At 44.4% G+C, this 10,209-nt stretch overlaps 1 non-coding gene across 1 annotated transcript; it reads right to left on the bottom strand.

Moving 5' to 3' along the window:
- Nucleotides 1-3,236: 3,236 nt before the first annotated feature.
- Nucleotides 3,237-3,401, bottom strand: LOC119843422. Its single transcript, XR_005288948.1, has one exon. It is a non-coding gene; the product is annotated as a U1 spliceosomal RNA (small nuclear RNA).
- Between the last annotated feature and the right edge of the window lie 6,808 nt (nucleotides 3,402-10,209).

Below are 10,209 nucleotides of genomic sequence, written 5' to 3'. Positions count from 1 at the left end.
AGGCTCAAGCTATGGGACCAAAAATAGCACATGAATCAGATGCGAGTGAAGGGTGGCGTGATGGCACTGAGGTGAGCTCTCCGTCTTCTGGAAGACTTGGGGAACACAATGTCAATAGTTAAGTTCATAATGGAGTCTCTTCTGTGTGCCAGATTTAGAAATACCCCATCTTTTCCTTAACCTCCCTCTTCTTCTCCATAAAGGTTTCATTATTTAATTCTTTTAAGGGCTCTGAAGGAGAAGGTCTCTAAATGGGATTCAGCAGCCATTTCCACTGCTATTCACATAACCGCACAATCCTTCGGGCTGTGAGTAACTCTGGCACTCCAAACTAACTGAGATGGATGATGGCCTTATGGCTAAGGCACTGAACCCAAGTCAGTTGACTCAGGTTTTGAGACTCACTGCTAGGGGTCTTTTTTTGTAGTGTAGCCATATCCCAAGGCAGTCGAGCCAGTACCAAGACATAACGAGAGCTGCTTCATGCCTAAACCAAATATTCACAGGGCAGCCTGATCTCAGCAAGAAAGTGGCATGACATATGGGACATTAAAGTACCACAGAGATGCACTGGGTGGCTGCTTGCCTGTAGTATTATCCCACATGCTCCTGTTGCTGATATCCATCACCACTCTTTTCCTATATGTGGATCCCAGGCTATGTGTTACAGATGTAAGCACATGCAGCATTTCAGAGAAGGAAATTAAAAGCTATTTCTTATTAGAGGGTTAATTTGCTGTGTGCCTTGAAAATAGGGGGTCTGCATTTTGCATGCTACATTTTGAACTAATAATAATAAAAAGAAGTGCCCCTCCTATTGTTTCAAACAAAGTCCAGTTTTGGCAATACCTGGCTACTGATGTAATGAGACAGATTTTCTCCATCAGGGAAAATACTGAAAGGCAGAGAATCTTGCCCGGAGCTGCCAATTAAGTCATGCCAGAAGCAGGTGTCCTGGACAGAACGGAGGCCCCTTGACAGCTATGCAATTTCACTAATCTCTCTCTCCACCTCCTCTAATGGGTCAGCTGGCTTTTTTGTGCGCTACTCTATAGCTATTTCTTAATATCATTACCACGTACTTCCTTTATGAGAGCTGGGAATCTTGAGGGGATCAGTGAGAAAAACAATTCCACATTAGAAATAAGGGAGTTTAGGGGTAAAATCCTGGCTCCACTGAAGGCAATGGATTATTGCCATTCACTTCAGTGGGGTCAGGCTTTCACTCTAGAGTTCCGAGGATCCGCTTTGTGGCACCTCAGCTGGCGTAAATGTCCACTGAAGTCAACAGAACTAGGAAAATTTACCCCAGATGAGGTCTGTCCCACTATGCTTTTCTGATGTAGTTTAAAAAAAAACAAAACACTTATCTAGGACCCTGATCCTACAAATCCTTAGTGATGCAAGCAAGGCGCTACTCAAGCAGTAGGTTCACTGAAGTTGATGGGATCACTCCTGTGAGTAAGGGATTGCAAGCTCCAGCCTCTTAATTTAAAAAGTATTTTTCTGAGCTTGAAAAATAACTATTTTTCTGCTGCTCCTTATTTCTCTCCTCACACTGTTCCTCATTACTTCAGAAATAAAGGATTATGAAATTGAGATGACAGAGTTATTTACATGAAAGGGAGGCCTCCCACAGCCTTTCAAAGTTTCCTGTTTGAATGATCTTTGTGTGTCCCTTATTTTGGGGGTCTGTCACATATCACATTGCGGCTGCTGTTGGAAGAGATATGGGCCTATGTGTTACATTGAACATCCTGAGATTTTGGTGGGAGGCCTGGAAAAAAAAAATCCCACAAAAGCCTGAGTATCAGGCCAAAAAACTAGTTTAAGCAGGTTTGCCCCAAATCCTCCAGCGGTAAAGTCCAGCTACGCCTGGTTCTGCTGCTGCTTCTTTGGGGTCCCTTAGTGGAATATGCCCTACATAAGTATGGGGCTAGAGCAGCCATACCAGTAGGGACCCTTAGGGGCCAGTCCTGCAAATCCCCTGTACCTGGAAATCCTGGAGAATCCATACACAATGTGGCAGGATCTACTGCCTCAAGTGGCTACAGTTACACCAAGTTCCCCAGTGATAGAGCTGTCACTGGCAAAGGACTCTGGATCTCTGTGACAACCTCACTGGGACTCCATCACCAGACATAACTGCTCACTTCAAAGTGTTATTAAAACCATTATAAAAAAAGCTTCCAACCACAGCCTTTTCACATATACTAGTTTAAAGCCACATTGAAGTTGCTGAAACATTTTGGCATGGGCCTTCACCTTTTCCATTTAACTGGGGCTTTAGTAAGTGCATTCCAATAGGATGAAGTGTGCCTGCTTATCCCCAATCCTGGACTCTTTAGAGGGAGACAGTAAATCAGGCATAGTTGGAGCCAACTAAAGTCCCTCTTTATTCACCATCTGGTGAAAGGATCCTGCAGTGGAGGATTATTCTCTGGGGACTCCTCCTTTGCAACAAGGCAATGCACGCGTGTTAACAATACAGCCACTCCAGGCTGTCTGATCCTGTCTCTGTTAAAAGCCGTAAAGCAGCCAGCTCGTTTCATGAGGAAGTGCTAAGGGGCACTGAGCGAAACCATATCAAGTGTCAGAGGAGTGAGTCTTGCTTTTGTAGAATGTTGCCGGATGATATCCCCTCCTCCCTCCAAAATAACAAGGGACTTGCAAGGCTTTTAGCTTTTATGGAGTATCCAGTAGTTTTGACATTTGGCAGGTAGCTCAGAACCTGTGCAATGACTAAGCCCACCTGCCCGCTACCGCACATTCCCCTGCCCTGAGTTGGAGTGACAGGGAAAATGAAAATGTTCAACTGACCCACCAGGTGTGATCAGCAAACTGAAAATCCACGTGGGTTACAGGGGTTGGTGAGGGTCCTGTACCTCCCACTTTGTGAGTGTTGTGCTTTGAGGGACAATGCTGTAACTGCTGATGTTCTCTGACTGGAGCAGAGTTGGCCTCCAACCTGCACTATATTTTGTGCCTCCCTCTCCATCATCACAGCACCCAGCTTTTGGTGTAGCAGGACTGATGGCAGCACCTTCTGGGGCTCACCAATGCTTCTTGCATTGGCCAGAAGGAGTCACTAGAGAGCAACAGGAAGCACTCCCTAATGCCCACTTGGGGCTACCCACAATCTCACCCACTGATGGCCCAGGGATGAGGAATGCTAACTGCAACCAACAGAAGACACTCCAGCAGTGCAGTGATACTAGGTTTTTTTTTATTTTAGCCAGGGGAAAGCGTGAATGCAGTCCCCCACTACCACAAATTATGCAGTCGAGTTTCTTGCATTTGTGGAAATCGCAGGGGTCAGTGCACCCGCAGTGCAATGGACGCACCTCACTCTGGGAAAAACCGCCTTTCTGATCATGGTATCTCCCCTGCCAGCTAAGTTGCCGGGCTACTTTCCCACCTGAATTGCTACTGTATGTTGCAACTGCATGTTCCTCCTCCCCGCTCACACAGCGCTTCCAGGAAGGACCAGATCCAAATCACAAAAGCACAGCACTGAAACACAGAAGTACCAACATTCTGGATAAGGTCCAACATGCTACAAAACTAGCCGTTCCCATGGTATTTTGGCATTTCCTCTTCCAGAGGCAGCCTCACAGAAGAATCACCAAATTGAGAAACAACAAAAGGAGTTGGTTGGGAAATTTTCAGTGAAATGATTTTTTTCCCCAACAATAAATGCTGATTTGTTGAAACCAAAACTTTTCACAGAAACGTATCTGTTCTGATGACACGTGTGTCAGTTTCTTAGGTCCCGGTCTAGGATGGAATCTCCAGCCAAAACCAGAGAGCGTGAGAGACCAGCCCAAGAAGAGCCACCAGCGTAGGATGCACTGCCTGACTCAGAGCAGGGATTTGAACCTGGATCTCCCACTTTCCAGCTGAGTGCCCCAAACCACTGGACTATTCTAGCAGAAGTCTCACTTGGGTTTTTCCTGTACAGTTTCAGATGGGCCAAATGTCATCCCAATATGAAACCTTGTGAGTTTTCATGAGACAGAATTCTTGTTTTCCAGTCAGCCCTACCAAGAAGAGTATTAGTTCAATAAACCAGAGTATTCTGGTAAATTCCTGGATTTCTAGCACTTTATGCTTCTTCTCCAACTAGAAATCTCCCCAAAAGAGAATATATCAGCGTGTCTGCTCACGGCTGGAAGCAGACAGCAAAAAACGAGGCATCACAATAATGCTGAGAAAACTTAGCGCAGAAAGGAAAGATGGTTGTGTGGCTAAGGCACTGGACTGGGCCTCAGGAAATCTGGGTACAGCTCCCAACTCCACCACAGACTCCCTATGTGACCTAGGGCAAGACAATTAGAGTGTGTCTATACTGCAAAGAAAAACCTGCAGCAGAAAGTCTCAGAGCCCATATCAAATGACTTGGGTTCACAGGATCATGCTGTGTAGGGCTAAAAATAGTGCAGATGGTCAGGCTCAGGCTGGAGCCCAGGCACTGAGATCATGGCTGGTTTTCAGAGCCAGGGCTGCAGCCTGAATGCCTACACTGCTATTTTTAGCCCTGCACCCCAGCCTGAGTCAATTGACCCCAGCTCTAAGACTTGTTGCAGGTCTTTTATTGAAGTGTAGATGTACCCCTAATCTCTGTGCCTCAGTTCCCCATCTATAAAATGATAGTTATACAACTTTCATTGTTTAAAGCGTGAGCACCTCATGTCCAGCACTGTCTCCTATTATGTGTTTGTACAGGACCAGTGTAACACCGACAGACCCTGGTCATTGGCAGGAGGGATCAAACTTGGGACCTCTGGATCTTAGTGCACGAGCCTCTCCAGCATGAGCTAAAAGCCAACTGACTGTTAGCTAAGGCTGTAGAGCAGACTCATTTTATCTCTTGCTCTCTCTCTCTAAGTGGTCTCAGCGCCACCAGATGGGACACAACACTACACCCAGAAGGTGTGTGGGTTACACCAGCACAATGGGACTCTGATCTCAGAGGAAGCCCTTAGGCGCTACTGAAATAGAAATAATAGAGCAGCTCTTCCAAACCACAAAGCTTGGATGTATGGGGCACATTTTCTCCTGACCTTGTTGTGCTTCCCAGCTTACATCCACTTTCCTTTTCAGGGGGTAATGCTCCCTAGAACTCTTAGATTTGGACTGACGTGAAGCCTCTAATCTAACAGAAGTTTGCCTTAGGAACTGACTTGTGCAAGTAGCTGACAAACCCTCCGGAGCTCTCAGCCTGTAAATGTAATGTCCTTTCTTCTGGATAGATCATAAAATAGTGAGGTAACAGTTTAAACAGTTCTGGAGCAGGGTTTTGAGGTTGCGCCTCTCTGCTGGGAACAGAAGCAAAGATCCTAGTACAGAATCAGATAATTCATCATAGCATGGATGCCTTATTAAGATTTATTACAAACTTTTTGATAGCCCAGGAAAACTGCTTCCAGAAGTTGTCCAGCATAACAGAACAACAAGACAGCCCTTCAGATGAAATGACACTATTCAAATCCGTTATGCTGACTCGCAGCCAAGAAAGGGGACAGACAGACTCAGCAGCTGCCCAGATTTAATGGAGCATCCAAAACTTTTAAGTAGAGTCAGGTATTCAGCTATTCCAAGGTGCGGCTATAAAACTGCTGAACTGAGAGCAATGTCTCAGGGAAAGAGGGGAAGAACAGCAGCCTTCCTTTAGCTGTTTGTTGGTGATTTATGGAATAGCCTTCCTTGCATTAACTCTGCAAAGCCTTTCAGGAGAAAAATATTGCACACTGTAAAATGGTCTTGTATTGAAACAGTTGCAGAACCCTGCTTGAAGAACAAACTGCTGTGCAGTTTTGTAGGGCTCTGATATGATAGCAAAGGATTGACAGTTATGGCCCCACTGATGAGGAGCTCTTTGGATTGAGGCAGTGGTGAGATACATAACTGCTGGATTTATTGCTCATGTCTGTAGAAAGCAGGTATACACACCGCACTGACTAAATTCCCAAAGTCTTGTGACAGCCTGAGCTGTGTGCACTGTCACACATGGGATGTATTCTGAGGGAAGTCTCTTTTTTGATGTTCCAATGTCCTGGTCAAATATCTTAAATGGAGCTCCAGCCCGTAGACACTATGGTGGTTGGCGCTCTATAAATACAATAGATCAATAATGTTCATTTTTTCCTATGGAAAATTAGTTTTCCATCTAAACTATCATTTTTAGAGTAGTGCTGGCTTTCCAAGAATGTTTAGATTTTTCATAAAAAACCCTAAATAACCCAACACTGAAATGTTTCAGCCAAAAAACAGTAATATTTTGATTTGGATAGTCTGCCATGGTGCCCCACAGGACTTGTAGTAAGGTTTCCTCACATCCCCTCTCTCTTTTAACGGGCCAGGCTCCCCAGCTGAACTACATCTTTCATGATGCACTGTAGCCAGGCACTCCCATGATGCTACCACCTCCTATAAATGTCAGGGGGGACAACAGGGCATCTGGGAGATGTAATCAAAATTTGGAGCCAGCTTACAGAGGAAAATGAGGCACATGAACTACTACTATAACTAGGCACCATCATAGCATTTTCTAATCAATATATGTACTTAGTTCTTCGGCCAAAAATAGTTAGGTTTTCAATTTTTTTTTTTTTTTTGGACAAAGTCTAAAATTTTCTATGGGAGGAAAAAAGCCCATTTTCCAACCAGCTCTAATCAATAGAACCCCACAGTACATCAGAGTGACTAATATCTTTTGTTGTAGGACCAAACATGGGATAGATGAACCTCTTAAGTGGTAAGGTCTAGACACATTGCTCCTCTGGGTTAGGCTGGCCAGCCTGGGAAAAGCTCCAGGGCACTATTTGCTAGTCTTATTTGTGCACTGATGCATGACACTACCCAGCCCAATTACTTGTGGTTGAACTAAAGCACATCTTTTAGAAAGACAGCCAAGTCTCAATTTAAAGATTCAGAGTGATGATGAATTTATGCCTTCCTTTGGAAAGCTGATTCGATGGTTAATTATCTCCACTGTAAGGGAGTTGTGTCTTATTTCCATTTTAAAATGTTTCTAATTTTAACTTCCAGCCATTGGCTCTTATTCCACTTTTGCTAAATGTCAGAAATCTTCTTCCAGCATAGGGACTTACAGACCACCATCAAGTTGCTTTGGAACCTCCTCTTCAATAAGCTAAATGCATTGAGCGCCTTAAGTCGGCCATGCCAAGGCCCTTTTTTCCAGACCTTGACCTGCCTTATTACAGCTCAGATATCCCTTAGCACATATCCAAGAAATGAAAGTGTACGTAGCTTCAATCATTGCCTCATTTGTCATGTCATAAACATCAGGCCTGTATACTTAGCCAACCAATACAGTATGCTGCAATGAGGCCAGCAGTAAAAAGCCTAAGTTTAAGAAATGTGACATGTCAGGAGAAAGGAAGCATGTGCTCCAAAGTACCTTGAAGGTTTTCATGGTTTTCTCCACATTTCTGGAGGCCAGCTGTCCATCGACTTGGGAATATTTGGCTCCCTCCATCTGCTCTGAAAACTAGGGAGTCTGTTCTCTGCCTCATTTCTGTGGGATGTCCACGAGCATCAGGCATGCTGATTTAGATCATTTTGTTTGTCATTGCGAGAGTCCATCCAATGGAAGACACTTCACTAAACAAATGGCTTATTCTCCTGCTCCCCTGGGAGAGGGCCAAAGAGTGGCTGCACCAATGAAGCCCTCTCTGGGCCACACTGGCAGTCAAAGCCTCTCAATAAAGACGTGCCGAGTGGAAAGTCCAAGGAATGCCATTCTCTCTCCTTTGAGATGATGTCCCTTTGCAACCAGACAGAGTCCAAAGAAAATACATTCAAAGCAATATTCTTAGAAGTTACAAGCCCTGAAAAATAAGGTCTAACAGAGATGGGTGATCCAATGTTGTTCAAAAGGCAGCCTACAGCAGCCTACCTGTCACAGCACTCACCTGCAGGTTTTCTGAGTAAAATATTACCCACTTCCTTCAGGGTCGGGTGCTGTTTTTGCTAATGCAATGCCACCGCAGCACGAAACAGGCTGTTCCTCCACCTTACATTTATTCAGTCTAGATGGAGGCAAATTTATCTTCCTGCTCACATGGCAGCCCTGTGTAAAGCACATGTTGGCATATAGTGGCTGGCTGTCTCCCAGAGCTCTGCATGTTTCAGAAACTGGGCTCTGCTCCCCAGCATCAGCCACAAATAAAGATCCCAAGGATTCAGATAAACAAGGAGCCTAAAACACACAATGAATATTTCTGAGAGTGAATTTAGGGCTCATGTTATCAAGGGATCAACAACACAGCAGCCAGGCCCAGTGCAGGCAGACAATGTAGAATAGATAGTCACACAGCTCTGCCAAAGCACCTCAGCAGTGAGCTGCTATATCAGTTCCAGTTTCCCCCACCATTTTAACGGTGCATCTCATTTCTGATCTGCAGCCCTCTCTGCTATTCCAGGCATGGGCTCCACCAGACCCCAGGAGCTAGGGCTTTAAGAAAATTGCACAATTTCATGAGACTTGCAAGAAATGTCAACACTGCTTTGATAGATATTAAGTCTTTGCCGGGTGCCAGAGATGTTGAAATGACTGAATGGAGGTTTCTTGAGCTGTGATAGCTCCATGGGTCCCCATGTTTAGCACAAGCAATGGTAGACTAACTCAACTGACCACAACAATGCAGTTGCCACAACAGAATCTACTGTTCAACTCACATGAATCAGCATTTTCCTGTACTGTTCTCTTGATAATGATCTCTCTGGCTTGGGCAACACATCCCTGACTAATGCAAGGGAACTGGAAATGCCTCTTACTGCTGTCCTCTAATGGAAGGTGGGTCACATTAATTACATGGCACTGACTCAATTTAGCATACTAAGAGAAAAAGCAGATGTTATTAATTCTCCTTTCTGTACAAGTGTAAGCCAGGGTCTGAATGAGTTCTCCCCTGCCATCTGGGGGAAAAGTCCTCAGGAGCAGACCATATTTGCACAGACACACCTACTTTACCTAAGTGATTGGCAGACCTGCTTTGCCAAAGTGATCAGTTATGGCTGATTTGGGTTAAAATTCACTTTGGTCTTGGACACAGAGGTTATGAAGTGTTATCCCCATTGTGTGACTAAAGGGAGTTCTGTTCTGTAATGTTATCCAGAACCCTTAAGTGTTGAACCTAGCCCTTGTTGCTCTCAACACCACTTGATAGAGGGGGATACATAAGCACCAAATTCAGAAGTATGAATATACAAAATGCAGCAAAAATAATATAGCTCTCATTTATAAATCACCCTTCAACTCCCATGTTTGGTGCTATTCAGGTACTATGCCATACAGTAGTAAATGTTTTTGTACCATAATCTGTGGACACTGGAAAACACCATTGCTGATCAATGAAATGAGTATTGGTTGCATGCAGATTAACATCTTCATTCAGATTTTGTTGATGAGCTAGTAGATATGCTCTTTCCCCTGAGCCAATGACCCAGTGAAACTGCAGAGGGGATTTCAATGGATGGGATTGAATTGCCCCAGTTGGAACGTGGCCAGAATGCCAGAAGTAACACACACACACCCCTTACTCTTAGAATCATCATGGGCTCTTTAATAATCCATAAAACTTGGTTTTCACCCCAGTTTTATGGATTATTAAAGAGCCCATGATGATTCTAAGAGTAAGGGGTGTGTGTGTTACTTCTGGCATTCTGGCCACGTTCCAACTGGGGCAATTCAATCCCATCCTATGGTACAAAAACATTTACTACTGTATGGCATAGTACCTGAATAGCAACCTACAAGATTCAGTTCACCCATTGCTGAACAGCAATCGACACCTGAGCACAAAGGGAGAGAGAATGCGTTACCCAACAGAAACTGCAGAGGGGATTTCAATGGATGGGATTGAATTGCCCCAGTTGGAACGTGGCCAGAATGCCAGAAGTAACACACACACCCCTTACTCTTAGAATCATCATGGGCTCTTTAATAATCCATAAAACTTGGTTTTCACCCCAACACTAGCATGGTAGTCCATAACACCTCACTGGGTCATTGGCTCAGGGGAAAGAGCATATCTACTAGCTCATCAACAAAATCCGAATGAAGATGTTAATCTGCATGCAACCAATACTCATTTCATTGATCAGCAATGGTGTTTTCCAGTGTCCACAGATTATGGTACAAAAACATTTACTACTGTATGGCATAGTACCTGAATAGCACCA

The sequence above is a fragment of the Dermochelys coriacea genome, chromosome 14, assembly GCF_009764565.3.
Source record: "Dermochelys coriacea isolate rDerCor1 chromosome 14, rDerCor1.pri.v4, whole genome shotgun sequence".
Lineage (NCBI taxonomy): Eukaryota > Metazoa > Chordata > Testudines > Dermochelyidae > Dermochelys > Dermochelys coriacea.
The sequence above is the reverse complement of the archived record's forward strand: the minus strand, read 5'-3'. Positions and strand labels throughout refer to the sequence as shown.